Source organism: Acomys russatus, chromosome 13 (genome assembly GCF_903995435.1).
Source record: "Acomys russatus chromosome 13, mAcoRus1.1, whole genome shotgun sequence".
NCBI classification, from domain to species: domain Eukaryota; kingdom Metazoa; phylum Chordata; class Mammalia; order Rodentia; family Muridae; genus Acomys; species Acomys russatus.
In genome coordinates this window covers 30000274-30023724 of record NC_067149.1, presented here as the reverse complement: position 1 = coordinate 30023724, position 23451 = coordinate 30000274, and positions in this window count along the sequence as shown.

The window sequence follows — 23451 nt, the reverse complement described above, 5'->3', positions numbered from 1 at the left end:
CAAATTTCTAGAAACACATATCCTGAGCTACCTGTACTCTGATTAACGAAAACGTTCATTGATTTGTGTTGTGCTTCTAAGCAGAAAGATTTGTCAAATTTACTCAACACATTTCTTCAACACATGAAATGACAGAGCAATCACTCACCAAGGGACCCAAACGGTTTCAGTATTCAATACTACATTAAAAAGAAACAGTGTCACGAGCACAAAAAGCAAAAATTCTCATCTTTGTCCTGCCCAATTTTTTAATAGAAATTTATTCTTCCTCTCTCATGGATGTCTGAGTTCATGGCCTGTCTCCAGAGTCCTCCTAACAGGCTGCCACCCTGGAAATTTTATAAGCAAGCATGTTGACAGAAAACCCTACCCTACACTACCCAGATGGTAGTGTGAGTTTGAGGGCCATTGAATGCCGGGACTTTCTCCAATTCATCACAATTAAACACCTGCGCTAAATAAGCTGCACAACTCTACTGTGGATTTAGAGGCATGAAATGGTAACCATCAAACTCTCCTCTTCATTTAATGGGATAAATGGTGTGAGGGCTCTCCAGATGTTGCTTAGTGATAAAAAATGAGGGCCCTTCTCTGGAGGCTCTGCAGATTCTGATGAACCCTTCTGCCAGTGTCCTCAGTGCAATGACCATGGCATCTTTAAGCCCTAAGATATGACTACCAACTTATCATACTCTCACCTTCATTCTGTGGCAAACCCACAACACATCATCCTGGAGAAGGCTAAAAATATACACTAGACTTAGGAACATGGGTTTGGATATCACACAGACCCAACTTCAGAGCCTAGCTCTGTCTTTTCCCATCTGTGTGACCACAGACATGTTATTTAAGCACTGTGGTCCTCAATTAGCATCCATGCCCTATCAAAAAAAAAAAAAAAGCAATGCTTTGTGAAGATGCAATATGGTAATAAATGTGAGAGGAGTCAAATTCAGTACCTGGTCACAGAGAATGCTCAGCAAAGATGATAGTCTAACACTGGCAATTAAATCTGCAACAATGTTGCAAGACAAATCTGCAACAATGGCTGTAAGTGAAGCCTCCTTTCAGCATGTTCATAATAATTTTTGCCATGATGGTTATTTACAATGTGCTGAGCCACCCATTTTCATGTAGCTGATATTCTGTGCCGATTTCCTCAGACAAATACATCAAATACGTGATCTACGGGCACACTGCAATTTTTATTTTAAGCATTAGCACCAACATTAATGGGGGAAATATTTCTCAAAAAAATTCAGTTTTTCAATAGAAATTCAGACCTCTGGCCTTCCTAAGTACTTGAGATCTCTGTGAACAGTGATTCCAACATTTTATATTACAGTAGCTGGGGGGCTGAAAATCAATTGCAATGTCAAGCAGGCTAGCTTCCAGCAGAAGATCAGCCCAGGGTTCCTTTGCCTACTTTATTAGTTACTTTGTCTCTATGAAAATATACCACATAGAAAAAGCAAGGGAACAAGGATTTATTTTGAGCCAGAATCTCAGAGGATACAGTCCATCATGGCGAGGATGCCATGACAGCTGAAAGGCTGGGTCTGTGGTGACAGAGATGTATGATGGGATTTGTTAGCATTCCAATAGATAGAATAAGAGAAGTCCAGCCAAATATAAAAGTAGATGTCACCTTCAAAGCACATCCAGCCTCTGCTAATTGGGCCAGAATACCAAAGACCCAACTTCCTAAAACTTTGCTGAGCTGGTGAGCACATCCAGAAACACACAAGCTACTAGACAGCATTTCATGTTGAAACTGTATGACTTTCCCATACCAAATTGTATCTCTTATTAATTTAAACTTATTTTTTTAATTTATTCACTTTACATCCCAACTGTAGCCTGCTCCCACATCTCCTCCAGGTCCCACTCTCTCTCCATCTTCCTCTTATTCCCCTCATCTAGTCCTCAGCAAGGGGGGACACGGCCTTCTCCCCTATCAACTGACCCCAGCCTATCAAGTCTCATCAGGACTGCCTGCATCCTCTTCCTCTGTGGCCTGGTAAAACACCCCACTAGTGGGGAAATGATCAAAGTTCAGACAGTAGAGTCCATGGCAGGGACAGCCCCTGCTCCCCTTAATAGGGACACCCATATGGAAACTGAGCTCCCTATCAGCTACATCTGAGGGGGAGCTACGTCCTCTCCATGCATGGTCCTTGTTTGGTGCATCAGTCTCCACAGGGCCCCCTGGGCCCAGATTTGTTGGTTGTGTTGTTTTTCCTGTGGAGCTCCTGTCCCCTCTGAGTCATTTAATATGGTAAATTTTAATTTTTCTAGAATGTCCCCGATTCTATTTGTGACCCTGTTCTCTACGTGTTATTCAATAGTACAGATCAAGAACCCAGAAGAGAATCCAAAAGAATGAAAAGAAATTCTGGAGCTTTTCTATGCCCAGGAAGGTATGAAAGTATCTGTAGGCAGCACTAAACTGCTGCCTTTAGAGCTTTTTGGAGTAGTGACTAAAGAATGCCACCCACAGTGAATTATTCTTTTGTTTCTTTTGACACAAAACCTCTACTGGGGACTTTCTGCATTGCTGAACTGTAGAGTATAGAGAGACACTAACTGTCCCTTTTGGTGTGGCCTGGTGACACGAGTCAGTGGGATAGCTGTGCAGCTCTGGGGTGACACCACTAAGCAGAGGATCATGTACCCTTTCTAATCATTTTACTTTCCTTAGAGTGGCACATGCAGATGTGATGGTTGGAATTGTAGATAACCTTAGTCCAAACTCAAACTATACACTGAGTTAAAGGGGGAATCTGAAAGTGAAGTTCTTTGAAATTTGAACCTTGTTGGGGTATATACTGGTTCAGATTTTTGGAAATTCTCAAAATTTAGATTTAAATGAAATCTGCACAGTAAAATTCTAAAGTCTAAAAGGTGCTTGGTGTTGGGTCTTGGGAATAAGAGCTACATAACACATGCTGGGTTAGAAGCCAGGTAATTGTAGTCACATCCCATACTAATGTAAAAAGCATGTCTCAGAAACTTCATTGCTCCTCAATATCTGTCCCATCTCCCCGAAGGCTTCTCTACACTGAAATATTTTACAATATAAATAATATATAAATATTCATTGTATCTCTCCATTCTGTCTTTGTTCTTGAGATTTAATCATATCTTAGTATTGCATATGGTTGTGTTTTATTAGCTTTATTGAGACAATCTACATTCTGTACAGCTCTCTTATTTAAAATATCACCTGAAATGTGGTCTGTATTCAGAAAGTTGTACCTCCATCATCACGGTCAATAGTGAATGAAACATCTACTTATTTTCCATTGGCTCAACAGCCTCTTGTGGCCTTAGAGGGAAAACATCCCACAAGGTGAGGCCTCACACAGAAGGTCAAATGTTCAGAAGAATAAAACCTGCCTCCTCCACTTAAGGTACACTAGGGGCCATAGCATTAAGACAACATGTGCGCAAGACATGCAATCCCAATAGGTTTATGCTAGAAATGTCTAGGTTGTATTTGCTAATAAGAGAAAGTGATGCCTTATTTAAAAAAAAGCTCATTGTAAAGGTGATTGAAAGATCAAATACTTGTAGATTTCTAGGACCCTCTGGATCCTTTTATTTTGCTATTCTCCCATGCGTCTCTCATTTAGAGTCCCAGTAGGATGCCTTCCCCTCTCAAGAATAAATTAATAATAAAAAAAAAGTATAAAAAAAAAAAGAAATTATGAAGAAGCTAAAAAAAAAAAAAAAAAGAAAGATCAAATAAATAAACAGATCTTGCTTTCCTAGAAGAGGAAAGTGAGTTGACAACTTAGGAATCTTAAATAAGGATTAGTTAATATAAAACCCGGTATCTTTGAGGGGTGTTTGAATGCCAAGCTATAGTTGAGTATTTTGGAACAACAGTAAGAAGGATAAACTATAAAATAAATTAAGTGGGTGTCCTTCTGTACAACAGTCACAGAATTGTGTGTGTCAGAGGGTGTATATATCTCTTTCAGTCCTTGCAATAACCAGGAATTCCAACATCATCTCCACCTTACAGGTGAAATGAAACTGTCAAACAATAAGACAATCCTACTTGTAACCAATTATTAAGATTAATAATTGATAGGAAAAATTGAACAATTCATTCTAAACTAACAATGAAAATACAGGATGGGTGGAGGGAGCTTCCTTCTATTTATGATTTAATTTCTTACAGCAGAACTGTATATCTTATTTTATTTTATTCTTATTTAAAATATCGCATCACTTCCACTCCTCCCTCTCACACAATGTGCGGTGTGCGGTGTGTGTGTGTGTGTGTGTGTGTGTGTGCGTGTGTGTGTGTGTGCGCGCGCGCGTGTGTGTGCCCGCGCGCGCGCGCGCACGCACGCACATATGAATACAACCTCTGGGTCCATTTAGTATTTACTATATGTATATACTCTAGGGCTGTTCACTTGGTGTTGGATGACATATTATAGACTCATCCCTGTGGAAGGCTAATGCTCCCTCTCTAAGTAGTTATTAATTGCCCATATCTCTTCATTTAGGGGTAGGTAGATCTCTATGGGCTTTCCCCATCCATGCCAGGTTATATACTGGCACTGAATCATGCAGGTCTTGTTTAGGCAGCCATATTCATGAGATTTCATGGGTCTAGTGTCCCTGTCAGATCTAGAAGACACAATCTCCCAGCAACTCCCCTGACCTTGAGATTCTTACACTTTTCCCGCCCCTCTTCCTCAATGTTGCTTGATCCTCAGGTGTGTGATAGGTTGTCACCTGGGGTTGAGTACCTTCATGAGTTGTTCCCTGCATTTTTACTAGCTGTGGCTTTCTGCATAGGCCCCATCTGCTGAAAAAAAAAATAAAAAGAAGTTTCTTCTTTGAGACATAAAAGCTATACTTTTCAGTGGACATAAGGATAAGTGTTTAGAATGCAATTATTGATATTCAACTCGAAGAGCTCCTTGCTTAAATTTCTTCCTAAATGTTTTATACTTGTTCATGTTGTTATTACAGTATCATTTGCTTAATTTTTTCTTCATAATTTTCATTGTTAATATATAGAAATACAATTAAATTTTGCTTATTGGTTCTGTACCTTGGAGCTGAATTCATTTACTTTTAAGTGAAGATTCTTTAGTATTTTCCCTATATGGAATCATGCCAACTGTGTGTAGATAGTTTGACTGTTTCCTCATAACTTGGATATCTTTGTTTTATTCTGTTTTATTACTCTGACTAGACTGTCTAGTTAAAAAGTGGATAATAATTTTTTTTCCTTCTGATCCCAGGAAGTAAGCTCTCAACTGTTCCCCTATTCCTTAGGTTTGGGGAAGGGCTTTCGTTGGTTGGTTGGTTGGTTGATGGTTGGTTGGTTGCTTTAGACCCAGAGTCTGACTCTGTAGCCCCAGCTAGTCTGGAATTTATTGTGTTGTTGTTTATTTTCTAATGATTTTATTTTACTTTTTGATATATATATATTTATATTGTTACACTTAAATTTTAAAAACTACATACAGCAAGGAGAACCATGAAACAAGCAGGAATTATATAAATGTTACATTTATGGTGTTTTGGCTAATTGTATTTGGCAACCTTGTAGAAAACATCTTTCCTATTTTGATGAGTCTAAAATTCTGAATGAAAACCAGTATCTACCATATCTGATCTCTATCAACTTAAAAAATCAATCTAGACCTAAAAATATCTTAACCCTTAAACAACTAAGCTTAATTGTAAGACTAAACTATCTGGTCTTCAAACCCATCAGAGACTTGAGAAAGAATAAAACTTAATTACCCAAATGAACTGCAAGTGCAGGTTAGCAGCTTCCAAAATGAAAAAAAAAATTAATGTCAGAGACAGTTTTCTGCCTGAACAGTCACCCAAAACTCTCTACACCATTGGAGAATCATCTTCAGCCTTCTGGACTGATATATCTGGCAAACATATTTGTGAGGCACCTCCTTAAGAGATGACTTCAAATTCGGCAAACTAGTCACTGGGCAAAATGTTCTCATTTCTGCCACAGATAGAATTCTGCCAAAAAAGGGCAAGATTGGATCCAGGCAGAGTTGATGGCCAAACTCTGCCAAGATAGAGTAAGCAAGTCCTCAATAGCTCCTGCCTCAATTTGGCTTTGAACTTCAAGCAAGACACAGATTACAGGGATGTGCCATTTCATCTTAACCAGTGTGTTATTTCCAGACCCATAAAACATATGGATGTTTCCACACACATAAGAAAGTTAGGGGGTAACACACTGAAGTTCTTAAAATAATAAAAGGCCACCATTGTCCTCTTTAAGTAATAGGAGACAGCAGCAGATGAGTATTGAAAGCTACCACTCATACAAAATGACGCCTGAGACTATAGAGAGCTATTGACATGTTTCCTATGTGTGAAGAAAAGCTAAACATTCGCGAGATGAGACCCATGACCCTTGAGTACTGGCAGTTATACAACCACATCTGTATATAATAACGAAGGAAGTTTTCCAATTATAGTTGATAGCCAAAATCTCACTGTTCAAACATCCAGAATCAAGATAAAGGAATAATAGAGTTACTAGGGAGTGCTAAACATAGTCAGCAAATTATGAATGGTTGAAATCCCCATAACTGATGGCATACATTTTTAGGAGACAGAAGCAAGGCAGGGGAAGATAAGCATAGTGAGTGTGTCTGACCTATTTCAGCAATGGTCGATAGCTCATTATGCTGTAAAAAGTGTACCCTGTATTTATAGCTTCTACCTAATACGTTCTTCATAAATACCAGCTGTGACCATGATCTTCTATTAATTATTATAACCATGTGAGATACACAATTTGGCTTTAGAAGATAAAGATGTAACTTGAGTTGGAAATGTTTAATGTTTTCCTCGGCTTATATAGTGAGTAGGTGTTAGAGATGTGATTGGGTTGTGAATTAGTGTTACATAATAATTTAATAAATGGTACATGGGAGTATTTTTTACATTTATTCATTTTTTTAAAAAAAATATGTGTATATGTATGTGTATCTGTGTGGGTATGTGCGGATGACTTAAGACCCACAAAAGCCAGAAGAGGGTATCTGATTCCCTAAAGCTGGAGTTACAAACAGTTTTAAGATGCAAGGGCCTAACCTCAGGCCTTCTGAAAGGACAGTATGTATTCTTAATTGATGAGTCATCTCTCTAGCAAGTAAAGGAATATTTTTATAAAGGTAATAATATTCACTCTGTATAAACAGGATAAGTAAGGCCATACTACAAAAACAAATAGCTCCTGAATTTCACAGGCTTAGGATGACTCTCTTTATATTTTACTACACAATCCAGGGCAATGGATTACCTCACTTTTTACCTAAACGTCAATATCACATGTTGCCACCATCTCCCTCCTTCTACCTGTACCCCATGTTCCAAATATTTCTAGTACATCAATTCAAATATTTATTGAACATCAAAGAATGTGATTTGTAAACCAACATATGTGCATTTCACTGATATTGAAAGATAGAAAAAAGTGAAAGTACTTCAAGCTCCTTAATGGAAAGTATCATATCAAATTTCAGCTATTACCATAACAGCACTTCCTGTCATTGCAAAACATCTAGTTTCAATAGAAGGCACCCGAATCAACGCTGAAAATAAGCCTTGACTACAAGAAATTTTTCAGGAGAGTTTTTATTAAAGTTTTTATTAAAGGGCAGAAGTTCAGCTTAATCTTCAACAGGATGAAGGATTGCAACCGATTACAATGTTGAAAAGATATTGAATTTGGTTTGGACACATGAGGAAAATAAACTTGGGCTTTCCACGTGCATGAGAGGATCCACTGAAAGGAGAGAATTGAAACCACACTATCTCCTTGTCACACTGTGTGCATAATGACCCAGCATGTTCCTGACCCATCACAGAGATAAACTGGTGGTTTTCCCCTTCTGCCAGGACTGGTAATGTGCAATGCATTTAACAACTACATTTGCATATAGAAAGTATCATTGACCTTTGAATTTCAAAGGACAAAGATTTAAGAGGACACTCATTCCAAAAGCCATTTAATTTGTGCCCCAGTGCTCTTTTTCTACAGCCATGCAAAAGCAAACATGCTGCCACTTCACAATGAGAAAATGACAGGAAGCCTCTTTCTGTGTGGGAGATTTACTAATGTGAGTCGGAAGCTATGGGAACAAACTCCCATTTCTCTTACTCAAAGCCATTTGTTTTGTCACTGTAACTGTAAGTGTTAAAATTGGATATAAGCATATGAGATGGTTCTTTAAGATAATAGAATTGTATAAGCATGCATTTTTCTCCTTTAGAACACAAATTCAGGCCGTATATAATATCTCAAAGGATCCATCCTCTTTCTATTCTTTCATTTTCAATGTTGCAGTTCCAAAAAAGAAGTATTTGCTTTCTTTTACTGTCTCCTGTCTCTGGCTTCTTAGCATCAACTATCAAAGTTTATCTTAAACTTGAAGAACTGTATTCTTCAGTTCCTTACTTCATTTTTCTGTTTCTATGTGTACATAATAACTGCTGGTAGGAAAGTTCTCATGGCATCCTCATTACTGAAATGTCAGCGTAGACATGGCCTTGTGTCCCTGACCCCTTGGACCTGCCAGGCAGTCAATGGTGAGGAGGCACAATAAAGAACAAGTGTATGAAAGCTATAATTATAGTACAGATGCTATAAATTAGGAGAAAGGGTATCATGGGATGATGCATCAGTTGAGTAGTGATGGGTGAAAGTACCATAAACTTGACTGCACCCTGGTAATGTGACATTAGGCTCAAAATAGTTGCAAGAGTTCACTGAGTCAAATTACAGGTGAATTATGGAGGAAACCAAGAGAAAGAAACAATGTGAGCCTAGTTTGTTTATGAAATTTAAGATTAATTTATTTACTATATCTACACTGTCCTGCCAGCATGTAACACCTGCCTACCAGAAGAGGACACCAGATCTCATTATAAATGGTTATGAGCCACCACAGGGTTGCTGGGAATTAAACTCAGGACCTTTAGAAGAACAGTCAGTGCTATTAACCTCTGAGACAAAATGATCTAATTGATATCTAGATCTTCCTCTTATTCCTTCCCTGTGTAACGCAGAGGTAGTGTTGCTGGCTGCAGATGGGCCCAGGCTCTGGATTCTGAAGGACTGAGGGTGGATATGGGTGTTATTCTTGCCTTTTCTGTGACTCTGTGTCCTCAGTGATCAAATTGGGGCTGGTTTAGTAAATGTTCCATCGGGAAACTGCAGCGTCCCCGAATCAGGGAAGTTGAGGAGGTTTCTTTGCAAAATCTTAGTCAGAAATATGTGTATGGTATAGGGAAGGGCTATGAGGAATGGCACCAGAACTCAGGTAAGTTTTTGCAGAACTGCCCCTACGAAACAAGACAAGACAAAATTCAATAAGGAAAGGCAAAGCCCTCACATCCAGGCAGCACAAGGCAACCCAATTAGAAGAAAAGAGTCCTAAGAGCAAGCAAAAGAATGAGAGACACACCCATCCCCACTGTTAGGAATCCCACAAAAGCACCAATGTAACAGCCATAACATACACAGAGGACCTGGTACAGAGCCATGTAGGTCTGGTGCTTGAAGGTTCAGTCTCTGTGAGCCCTGCTCAGTTGATTTAGTAAGCTATGATCTGCTCTCCTGCTGTCCTCCATCCCCACTGACTCCTACAGTCTTAACTTCCCCCCCTTTCATAAGGTTCCCCAAACTCTGATCAGAGGACCTTGATGGAGACCTCTGCATGGCTAGCTATGGGTCTTTGTTGTCTTTTGGAGGCTGGCTCTTTTTGAAGAGGAAACTGAAGAGGAATGGATCTGAGGAAGAGGGGAGGTGAGGGAGAGCTGTGAGTAGTGGAAGGAAGGAAAACTGTGGTCAGGATGTATTGTGATCTATTATAAGTACATACATACATACATACATACATACATACATACATACATACATACACACACATACACATACATACATAGATGTGTGTCAACACCCCTATGTCTAAATCCCATCTAAACTGATACAAGAAAAAAAGGTGCCACTGGACCTGAGAAAGACAGAATTCTTGCTATTCTCCATTGATGTGGTGTTTTCCTTCTCTATAGATTAGTAATATTCATAAACATAGTAAGCATGCAATAAGTGCCAGGTACAAAGACACTGGCAACAATTCAGCATATGGAATTCCAAGGAAGTCTCATCCCCTTTAGTGGCAGAACCCTCCCTCTAAAATGATGGCTGATTTTTTTATTAATTCTGATGACTTCCATATCCTGTGCTTAAACTTTATTCTAAAGAGCATGCATTGGACCATCTTTTTAACAAATCTTTGGCTGTATGGTTCTATGTGTTCTTTCTGCTATTCTTAGAAGCTCAACCATTCAACATTCAACTCAAAGTCTGCAGATGCCTCCTTTCTATAAAGAGTCCCATCATATCCATCAGTTATATGCTATTTAAGTTTCATTTCTTCTACTTGACTGTGTGCTAATGGCACAAATTATAATTCAGTAATGCAACCACAAATTGTTACCCCAAGTTTATAGTGCTTCGTAATTATTTATTGATTTATTAAGTGAGAAGTTTTTAAAAACAAATACCTCCCCTACTGTCTACCTCAGGAATTCTAGATGTTCAAAAAAAGTTACAAAGTAAAAATCAAACTTCTCAATGGCATGGTACAAAGATACTTAAAAAAACAACTTCTGAAAGCTGCAAAAGTAAAATAAACTAAGTCCCCTCAGATAGGCAATGGTGAAATGAGAATCATCTTTCTGAAATAAGTGTCATTATATGTGTCAGAGCCATATTTATACATATATATGTATGTATGTATGTATACAGAGAGGAGACATGTTTATTGTGTTTATATTTTGCATATATGTGTATACACGACTAATGTCATTAAAATTCCTTGCAAGGCGATCATCAGATATACTAAGTATACTGTTATTTGTAGTAGATGTAAAATTGAAACAATCCACGTGCCCATCAGTGGCTGAATCACTAAGTAGGATTTCCTTAATTGTAAACATTTCTCCCAGTCCCTGCTATCCTCCTAGCTGTACACCAAGAATTACATAAACACTGATCTTAAAAAAAACTTATAGCAAAATGGACTCTTATGATGAATAAAATCATTTCCAAAGAATAATTTAAAGCATGAGCCATGCTAACATTTGTAATGTTAAGAGAATAAAAAAGATGAATTCCCTGGATAGCCATTATCTGGTTCAGTACATTTTCTATTTTAAAAATATGTATATGTTGGGAAAATGGAAATAAATACTGAAAAAAACTGCCATTGGCCAGCTTGGCTTATGCATTGCTGTATGTCTTATCTTTTGAAAACAAATATATACTAGTTTTTAGTAGATAAGATGTTGTTAAAGGAGGTGTAGAGTGACAGTGGGAGCAGCTATAGGATGGCTAGGACAATTCTCCCCACTGTTTGGGACGTCTGAGATAGTTCTCCCTACTCTGCAGAATAGGCAGCTTCCAGGGATGCCCGTGAGGGACTTCCAATGTCATCTTCAGGCTTAGGTGACCCTCTAGTTTTCATAAAACCACACTATTTGTACTTTATGTATATATTTGTAGACATGAATTCATGAACATATATATTAACAGAGAGTCGCTAAGTAAAGATGTAAATGGTAGCTAGAGAGATGACTCTGTGGTTAAGAGCACTGGCTTTTCTTACAGAGGACCCAAGTTCATTTCCTACCACCCATATAGTGTCTCACAGCTGCCAGTAACTTTAGTTCCAGATCTGATGTCCTCTGGTCTTCTAAGAGACCAGAAACTCTCATGGGTATCAGACATATTTGAAGGCAAATCATTCATATAATAAAAATAAAGATATGTTTATTTTTCAAAGTTGTAAATGATTTATTGAAAGCTCACTGAAAACTTAAGACATTTTACCCAGCTCAAAAAAATCACCTGAAAATAGATAACCATATCCACCTTTTTAAGAGGACTCTTTCTTTTTCTTTTTTAATTAAACACTTTTATTTTTAAATATATTTATATTATTACACATATATACAATAAACTACCTATAACAAGAAGAAACATGACATAATCTGGGGTTATATAAATATTACATTCTTAGTGTTTTGGCTATTTGTATTTGACAGCCTTGAAGAAAACATCTTTACTATCTTGGTACATCTAAAATTCTGAATGTAAATCTGTATCTATCATGTCATCATTATCAACTTAAAACATCTATCTATACCTAAATACATCTTAACCTCTAAACAACTAAGCTTCATTGTAAAGCTAAACTATTTGGTCTTCAACCCCATCAGAGACTTGAGAAGGAATAAAATTGATTACCTGAGTATGCTGGAGTGCAGGTTAGTAGCTTTCCAAATGAGAAGATGACAGATACAGTTTGCTACCTGAATAGTCACCTAAAAACTCTCTATAACATTGGAGCATCTTCTTTAGCATTCTGGACCAATATAGCTGACAGATATATTTGTGAGGCATGAACTATTGAGGACTTTCTTGGCAGTTTGGCTGTCGACTCTGCCTGCATCCCAAGCTTGATTTTTTTTGGCAGAATTCTGTCTGTGGTAGAAACAAGGACATTTTTTCCCAGTGGCTTGTTTGCCGCATTTGAAGCCATCTCCATAAGGAGGTCACTGGTATAAAATTTTGTATATAGATGCAAAATAAGTTTAATTTTAGATACAGTGGCATAGAATTCAAATATAAGATATTCTTCACATACATTTGATATATTTCTACTCTAATATGAGATATTGTACCCATATAACTCAATTATAATACAAGGTTTACTTCCAATACTTTGAAAGTGCAATTGCAAGCTGTTTAGCATAAATAAGTTATACAAGTTAATTGTTAGTTTATCAAATCTTGGTCATATCAATTACTAGTCTATTTTTATCACAAGAACATACATCTTAGGTGCAACAGATAGATATGATTCCATAGAAAGATAAGGTAAAATAATTAGACACGGTCTTCAAAAACCTCAGAGAAATACAGAATATGGCATTTAAAATGATCTTATTATTTTTAAATATTCAATTACAATGCAACAGGTTAACTCCTGGCAACACCCAGCGTACCTCAAAGAGAATGATGAGCATAAAGAACACTCTTAAAAGAGACTTTTGTCAATTGTTGACTTGCTATGTGTTGACCATCGCCAGAACAGATGATGGTGTGAAGGGCTTCTCTGGTGCACATCCCAAGACTTCTCACAGCCTGAAAGACATGGAAGAACAAATGACTCATGAGGAAAATCTAAGCACTATACAATGTAAGTGTAGGAGTATCCAGGTTGGTTTTGATTTCAACAAAGTGGAATAAATCAGGACAGGTGAGATTTGAAGAACATAGAAGTAAAAGTAGACAGTGCACAGATCTGGATGACAAAATCATTTCTCCTTTTTCTGTAGAGTATGGAAAATGTTTGAAGATTTTCAAAACAAGAATATAAAATGAGATATCATGTGCATCCTACCAAGACATTTAGAATAAAAGCCAGTGACATTGGCCTGTCCCAAAGACCTTGCCTCATGCTCATCAAGAGAAACTCGTTTTCAGCTTTCTTATCAGTAAAATGAGCAGCTTTGAAACATAATATTCCTATGAACTATTTGTATAAGTATAAGCAATAGTTTTTAAAAGAATAAACTCATGGGAGCATGCTGGCTTACCCTTTTAGCCCCACCACTCAGGAGGCAGAGACAGATGGATATTTGTGACTCTGAGACCAACTCACCGAGATCTGGCTAGTTCTATTCCAACCATGGCCACTTGGTGAGATCCTGTCTCTAAAGGAACTATAAATACATGCTGAAACACATAGCAAATGTATGACCTTGTGCTAAAGGGAAGTTCTGGACAGAATAACAAAGTGGGAAAAGGAAAACATGAAATCAGGCTGAGCAAAGAGTTATCAACCACCTCTCAGGATTTTGTATGCCTTCACTTTGTAATAGATTCTGCCTGCCTGCCTGCCACTAGGCAACAGCCCAAGAAACCCATTCCACTGAAAACAATCACACTCAAAAGTACATTAACTGTACTGAGTCTATTGAACATTACAGTTTAGCCACCGAGGGCACTGTGGAGTGTTGATAGTCACAGAGATTACTGCAAGCTTTAGCTCATGGCATGGGCCCAGTATTACAAGAAAGAGACCTGAATCACATGAAGTTTTTTAATCAAAATTCACAGTGATGTTTCTATAGAATATGCATCACCTTCACACCATCCCAAAGTCTAAAAGACATTAGTAAGGATTTGAACATTGAGAGCCACCTATATACTGGTTTGCCTTCCCATAGCATTAGAAGAATTTAAGGCTAGCCGTGTCCAATGTGTAGGACTCTGATTCTTAGTAATTTCTGGTCTATAGATAACTCTGTAATTCTAATTGCTGAAGGCTCTAATTGCTTTAGCAGAGCTTAATAGATACATGTTTGTCGTGTACACTTCACAAATGAGAGATGTCAACCTTGTATGTAAGTCTCAGAACTTCTGCTAAGTTTGCTATGGGGTTTTGTGTGTTCTCAAGAGTGCTGGTCAGTTCATCTCAGCCAAAATGCAGTTGGTTGTTAAATTTCCATTTTATTTCTGTTAGCTATATTATGTGCTCATTCAAAGGTATGTTAAAGGCATAAAAGGATGTTCATTCATGCATAAAATCAGATACTAAATTATAGCCTAGAAACTACAACTCATCCAAATACTTACTATGGTTCTAGTGCAAATCATGAGTGTAAAAAGATTGATATTTTTGTGACCAGGCTTGATGGCACATGCTTGTAATTCCAGAACCTGGGAACTGACTTCAGGACAATCAGAAATTCAAAATTATCTTGCATAAAGGCTCAGATCAACCTAGGCTGCAGGAGACCCTATCCCTCCCAAATAAAAAATGCAGGGAAGGAAGAAAGGAATGATGATTATTGTGTGGAAAAAAGAGAGAATTTTCCCAGTGATGTCATCCCAGATGAAAACTAATATGGTGACAACAAACTCGATGATGAGCATATTCAACTTTCCATATGACTAGAAATATAACCTTTGGGGAAATTTAGTCATGCCTCTGTATCCAATATTCTCTTAAAAGCAGAGTGGCTTCACTGTTTTCCCTGAAAAGGCTCAAAGACCGTGTCTTTGGTGACAAAACTCATGATTTGTTGTTGTTGTCATCATCATCATTGTTGTCATCATCATGGTCACTGGTGGAACAGAGTTATAGTTACTCCTTACAAGGCTTCATTCATCTTAATCAAACACAGATATGAGTCTTACTGTGCCAAGAAGTCCATCGAATGATCTGCTGAATTTAGTAAACAACAGTAGGATCACTGGCAAGGCAACATGAGCTACAGGCAAAATACATTTACCGAATAACACTGATGAGTGTTACAGAGTTTCAGTGTTGTACACGGTCACACTCCTGCACATCTGTGTGTGGATACTTCACCTTAGGTGATACTCCTTGGCTGAGCCAGTAGGAATGTTTTCCTCTTGGCCTAAGTGTGTCACATGTATTCAGGAGAAGAGATAATCTGTTTTGATTGTGTTTATGCAGACTATAAAAACAGAGATGTTTCTTTTGGTTCATGCTTCTTTTTTATGTGTTTTGTTTTGAGTCCAACCACCACCCATGGGTAGCAAGGATGGAGCTTGATTTTCAAATAGAAAGGTTGGACCTTAATGCCAATCCATAAAATGTTTTATTTGCCAAGGACTTTTAAAAAGAGATCAGGTAAATTGTGATACAAGATTAGGTGAATGAATATAATATCCACCTCTCGTATCTGGAAGCATGCTGTTTTGAGAAATAACCTGCTTAGAACATGATTTTAGAATGAGGGATAATGTAAAAACACACTATCATGAGGCTTTTAATGATAACTTAGGCTATGATCTCAAGTAGTTTGCCCGAGAAATATATTTAGCATTATGAATAGAACAAGTTTATTGCTTGAAGGCTAAAGACAGAATTGAATTACTCTTGGTTTGTTGGTGGTGTTTTGCTTTTTAAAAAGTATCTCAAAACATATTTTAGGGCTGGTGTGAGGCCTCAGTGTTTAACAGTGGGTAGTACTCTTCCTAAGGACCTGAGTTCAACCCCCAGCATCCATATTAGGCTGTTTGCATCTGCTTGTGCTGTAACTGCACCTCCAGGGAATCCAATGCTCTCTTTTGAACTCTACAGGCAACTTCACTTATGTATATATATAGTCCCATATAGACATGCATAAGCATACATATTTAAATTATAGATACATACATACATACATACACACACAGACAGAACAAAAACAGTGGGATAAATATGTCAATCCAAAGGTGTTTCCAACTTAAGTTACTTTCTTCATTAATCTCAGAAACAAGTTAATTGTATAATTTAGGGCATATATATATAAGGGCATATATATTTAGGGCATATATATAACCGTATATAAGCATAACTAAATTATTTTAATTTTCAGATAAATGAAGATATATTTTAAGAACTCCCATTATCTGTCTCCCATGGTGACTAATTAGCTACCAAGGTTTTAAAATGAGATGTATTTATAAGGGGCAGAACCACATGCATCCCACAAGTAGATCTCATTCTGTCTTCGTATTCTATATCTGCTATCTGTCACCCTGAGGCACAACATTTTACTATTACTTCTAGCAAAAATAATTATAATTTATAATCTTCTCCAGTAGTGAAAGTAAGAAATAATAAATGCTACTAGTTAGAAGTAAAACCTGGCCCATTACCACCTGTAAGGTGATATAAAACTTGCTAATGCCTTGCAAACATTTTTCCATTTGCTGATTATTTAATATTATTTTCATGATAGTAGGCTTTGGTAGGTTAACTCTTGATAGGTCATCTCTCCTAGCAGTGAGCACTGGGGGAAATTTAATTGCAGAATCACAAATTTATTTTTACAACATAAACATTCAAATATAAAATTAAAAAAAAACGAAGCAAAACACACACACACACACACACACACACACTTTTATCTCAAGCAACCCGGATCAAAAGGATATGAAACAGGGAGTTGACTCCAAAGTCCAAGTGGTGAAGGTATCTTACTTTTGAAAATAGAAAGGGTTATCAACAAAAAACAAATAGAGATGATGTTGAGATAAAGTTCAGAGAACACAGAGTGCATGTAATACTAAATCATAGCTATTTAGTAAACCTGAAAGTTACAGATATAATCTGTGTATATAGAAAAATTAAGGACTTCAGTGTTGCTTTAATAGTGAAACTAACAGAAAAGACAATTACCTGAGTCACTAGATGAACAAAGAGTGGGTGGTAAATACAGGAAAAGGTGGGGTGAGAGTAAGGAGAAGAGCAGGATATAAGTGATGTCATCAAGGAGGTAAGAAAACTGAGGCCCCTTAGGGAAGTGGGAGGGAGGCAAATACAGGAGAATTAGCTAGGTAGATAAAAGAACAATATGGGTGGTTATTATTTAAACCATACTATCAACTATCATCTTTAAAAACAAAACTATACTGCATGTAATTCAGTGTGTAAACATACATGTGTAGTTTTGATAAACTTTTCTTTTTGGCAGACATCATTCCTTCCAAGACCCAAGAATCACCCTACAAAAACATTAACACAAGATATGAGAAACCCTCTTTTGTCATGTTGGCCATGACAAAATAACCCCAAAACATACATGCTGACTCCCTTGGCTATCCCATAGATGTGGAAATTAATCCTTTATTGCTAAGAGATCATGTAGCCATCTGAAGCTTGTGAGCTATAACTGACCTGAATTCTCCCTCCTTGAAAACTAACTTTTATAGTACCAGAAAGCAGCATACAAACTTCCAAAGGAAGGAGGCAAACAACTCTCCTAACTAGCTATGACACCTATGAACCTTATCAACTACTGGCATGGCATGATAAACTTAAGAGTGCAGTAGTGGCACACATACCTTTGTGATAACAATAGCTATCTAATTAGACATAAGATCCACTTGACAACTAGACAGGATTAGTGAACTTGTGGTTATTGGAGAACATTATTCTCCAATGGTTTATTAAACCAGAATAATCCCTAAAAGCAATCTATAAACATTTGTCCTTATACCCACTGAAAAATGCAGTCTTTGCCTCACCAAACAGCAGGAGGAGATCACTATAGAAAACCACAACCAATTAATATACGGAGTTGTGGAGCCCAGTCCCAATGGATGCATCCCCAAAGAACACCCACACTTACGGCTTAGAGGACATTGTGGAAGAGGAGACTGAAAGGAGGATCAGAAACTGGACTCAGAGACTCACCAGCATGGCTGTTCAAATACAAGTTGAACAAGGACAGCACCAATGAACATGCCAAACAGGGTAGGGAAAAGCCCATGAGGCCTTAATTCTACACAAAGAAGTACATGCAACTGAGGAAGTCTGGGAATGGAAAGAACTGGTCCTTTCCAGAAAAGAGTACACCAGTTGGTTGTCTGGTGCCCAGCAGCCAACACTGGGGGAAAAATTATATATATTTAACATTACATGGATCAACAGGTTATATTTAGGAATATATGCATATGTGTATCCATATGAACATGCAATAACAATTGTTGAAAAAAACAAGCCATGAATTTGAAAGAGACCAGGGAAAAAAGGGTATGTGGGTAGGCAGTTGGAATAAGAAAAAGGAAGCATACAACTTGAAAAATAAAAATCATATCTATACAATGACAAAATGGCAATATAATATTAAATAGATTAAAGTAATCAAAAGAAAAGATTTATTAAAGAAAATATAAATGACCAGTAAGTAAGTGTTTTGCTCATCCAATTGGAAAAAATCAAACTTATGGCCTTGGGTTGTGGCAAAGATATACAGAGATAGGCTCCCTTAGCCTTTGTTAAGCCATCAGCAATGCATGCAAATTTCAAAAGAATGCAATTGCAAAGTGTGGAAGTATGTAAGTATCCAGTGATGACTTATAAAATGAACATATATTAATTTATAATTTAAATGCAAGAGCATAAATTTGGTTTAAAAATCATCCAATGTGTATAAGTACTATTTTGGATTTTTTTTCCTTTTTTTTTATTAATTTATTCTTGTTACATCTCAATGTTTATCCCATCCCTTGTATCCTCCCATTCCTCCCTCCCCCCCCCCATTTTCCCCTTATTCCCCTCCCCTATGACTGTTCCTGAGGGGGATTACCTCCCCCTGTATATTCTCATAGGGTATCAAGTCTCTTCTTGGCAACCTGCTGTCCTTCCTCTGAGTGCCACCAGGTCTCCCCCTCCAGGGGACATGGTCAAATGTGAGGCACCATAGTACGTGAGAAAGTCATATCACACTCTCCACTCAACTGTGGAGATTATTCTGACCATTGGCTAGATCTGGGAAGGGGTTTAAAGTTTACCTCCTGTATTGTCCTTGGCTGGTGCCTTAGTTTGAGCGGGACCCCTGGGCCCAAATCTGCCTATCATATTGTTCTACTTGTAGATTTCTAGGACCCTCTGTATCCTTTTATTTTGCTATTTTCCCATGCGTCTCTCATTTAGAGTCCCAGTAGGATGCCCTCCCCTCTGTCCCAGTTTCCTGGTAAGTGAAGGCTTTTGTGGGACATGCCCCTTGGGCTAGTATGCAGATATAAGTGAGTATATACCATGTGAGTCTTTCTGCTTCTGAGTTAACTCACTCATTATGATCATTTCTAGCTCAATCCATTTATCCACAAATTTTGGGAATTCCTTGTTTTTAATAGCTGAGTTGTATTCCATAGTGTATATGTACCACAGTTTCTTTATCCACTCTTCTACTGAGGGACACTTAGGCTGTTTCCATGTTCTGGCTATTATGAATAAGGCTGCTATGAACATGGTTGAGCAAATTTTCTTGTTGTGTGCTGGAGCATCTTCTGGGTATATTCCAAGGAGTGGAATAGCTGGGTCTTGAGGAAGCCCTACTCCCATTTTTCTGAGATAGCACTAGGCCTTAATGTCAACCATTAATAAATGGAACCTCATGAGGCTGAGAAGCTTCTGTAATGCAGGAGACATGGTCAAGAGAACAAAGCAACAGCCTACAGACTGGGAAAAAATCTTCACCAACCCTACATCTGACAAAGGTCTAATATCCAAAATATATAAAGAACTCAAGAAATTAAACACCACCAAACCAAATAACCCAATTGAGAAATGGGGTTTGGAACTAAACAGAGAATTCTCAACAGAGGAATGTCAAATGGCTGAGAAACACTTAAAGAAATGCTCAACCTCCTTAGTCATCAGGGAAATGCAAATCAAAACAACTCTGAGATTCCATCTTACACCCATCAGAATGGCTAAGATCAAAAATTCAAGTGACACCACATGCTGGCGAGGATGTGGGGAGAGAGGAACACTCCTTCATTGCTGGTGGGAATGCAAACTAGTACAGCCACTTTGGAAATCTATTTTGGATTTTAAATGTTGATTAAAAAAAAGAAAAGAAAAACAAAAAAATATTGTCAACTATTGAGAGTGTGGAAGAAACTCTAGTACAGTACTGAACATATTTCAAAAACTTTAAAGAAAACAGGGTTTTGCTTATCTAGAGAGGGGTTATGAAGTGAGCTGTAAGGCAGCAGAGGATGAAGGAAAGGGGGGTGATTTATTTCTTATATTTGAATTTGCCATGTTTTACACTAGGTTCTCCTCACTCTCTTTCTCTCTCTCTCTCTCTCTCTCTCTCTCTCTCTCTCTCTCTCTCACACACACACACACACACACAAATTATATAATGGCTCTTCTCTGTTAAAAATCATTTAAGAAGCCACATGTCAGTGCTTCTTTATGCCGCATGGGAAGGGGCATTATGAACTATTAAAATGAAATGATAGCTTGACTAATACCTGGAAAAGCAGAATCTAAAGCCATAAAAAGAAATGTGCCAAGAGAGGAAAAATAAAATCAATTAATAAGAATATTAATAATTTATTCATGAAATTAAATATGTTGGAGATAGTGTCAGCACATAGTAATAATACATACATATCAATAATAAAGTTATACAATACATTAGTAATAAAAAAATAATCTCAGAGACTGGAACAGATGTAGATCCCAAAGAAGAAAGTGACTATTGGCTATCTTTTTTTCAATTTAGGTAGGTGAATTACAGTTTTAAAAGTTATTATTACATTTTCCTTCTATTGTATGTATACATGTATATGTATCTGTGTATCCTGGTGAGCATATGCTGAAGGGAGCACGTGGTCAAAGAATGACCTTCAGGAGTATGTACTTAACCTTCCACTACGTGGATCCCAGAGATCTAACTCAGACCATCACATTTGACCCCAGATGCCTATTCCCATTGCACCATCTCCCCAGCCCAGATAAGTTGTAATTAGGTTACCAAATTACCCTATTTCAAATGACTATATAAAATAATGTCTCAGAAAAAACTACAATAAAATGCTATATAGGATATTATGTCTGTATTTTGTACACACATAGGTGCAAATCAGGGTGTAGACACTGCTTGAAATCATTCTTTGTTTTAAAGGGGTCATTTGACTTCTTTTGGCAAGACAGAGAGTGATGGTTGGTGAGAAGGCGCTAATCATCAGGGCCCCTGCACACAGTCACATAAGTCATGACTTGATGAGCCCACGGGGAAGCAAGCAAACTAAAATTTTACTAAAACCAGTCAAGTCAGGAGTAAAGACATTTTCAGCCTCAAGAAGTTACACTTTGAGAAATTTCCTCCTTGCAGCCAGTGATAACAAACCCCTTTCCTTCTCCCACACACCTCTTTCTCTACCTCCCTCCCTATCCCATCTTCTCCTACTTTCCTCTTTGTCAGTCCCTGCCTCCTCCCTCCCTTTCCTTGTCTCTCCTCTTTTGTTTAAGTCTGAACTCCATCTGAAGAGATGAGAGGCAGCATTCAGCTACCGTGAGAGTGAGGATGCAAAGATGACACATTCATCATGCTGTCGCCCCGCTGATAAATCTCTCAGCCATCTTTCATATGAGAGATGAAACTGTCTTGATGGGCAATCTGACTCTACAGCTGGATCTGTGTGGGAAGTTGAACAGCTCATGCCTGATACCTAGGGTGTGACTTGTATTTTTACTTCAAAGTCACCAGTCAGCATGCTAATGTTGTGTAGCTGATCTCTAGGTCTTCTATAAACTGAGGAAGCCAGAGGACATGGTCTCTCTCTCTCTCTCTCTCTCTCTCTCTCTCTCTCTCTCTCTCTCTCTCTCTCTCTCTCTCTCTCACACACACACACACACACACACACACACACACAGAGAGAGAGAGAGAGAGAGAGAGAGAGAGAGAGAGAGAGAGATACAGAGACAGAGAGACAGAGACAGAGACAGAGAGACAGAGAGAGAGGGAGACAGAGAGAGAGTTAGGATACCAAAGCCTTGCTGAGGATGGCTCTTAAATGTGCATACCTATTAAGTGCTTTGGAGTTTTTGTTTTGTTTTTTGTTTTTGTTTTTTTGAGACCTTACAATCTCTCCCCTCTTGCAATGCTATCATCTCCAAATGTTCTGGGATATTTTCTGAAATCTTATTCCACTGATTTAAAAAAAAAAAAAGAAGTGATAGTTTGTGCATTTTAATTCATTTGAATGGTGTCCTTGTTTTCTTTAAAGCTGCATGAAGGAAAGATTTTACTTTTCAGTTTGGTACACTGCTTTAATTGTTCATCTGTTCCTTATTTCATTCTTTCTCTGCCTCTTGTAATTATTTGCTTATATGCTCACTTATTCCATGGGTTATCAGAGGAAAGCAATACAACTCCTTAGGCCAATTACTAGCTATATGTTATTGGGCAAACTGCTTAAATTGCTGACTCTTCTACAGGTAGGAAAATAATGTAATGATTTCCCCAACAGGATTGTTGCAGAGAATGACAATAATATTGCTTGCAAAGCACCAAGAAGGAATGACAAGAATATTGTTTGCAAAGCACTAAGAAGATTTAGGATACACTGCAGGCATTGACTAAGTGGAAGCTATTATGATCATTTATTCAACAGCATTAATTAGGCACATTCTCTGTGCCAGACACTGTCATACACATTTGAGACGCAGACAAAACATAGATCAGCTTGTATGGAACTGATATTATGTTGGAGATAGCCTTAAAACCAATAGGTCCCTGAAGGACAGAGCTTCTCTGAGTCTTTCACAATATAATAATAGTCTTGCAGTTACAGGTGCAGCATAAGTGGCAGACACAAAGACTATGGCTGTTGGAACAACAGAAGGAGGGGAATGAGATTGTGGACAACAGCAAGTATGAGTCCAGGAAATACCTAGAGGTGTGGAAAGGGCAGGCCCTGTGGATCCCCCTAATGAGATTGTAATGCTCTCTGATGGCATGGGGCTGTCATAGGAGGCTTTGAATCATTCTTTTTTTATTATTAATTTATTCTTGTAACATCTCAATGGTTATCCCATCCCT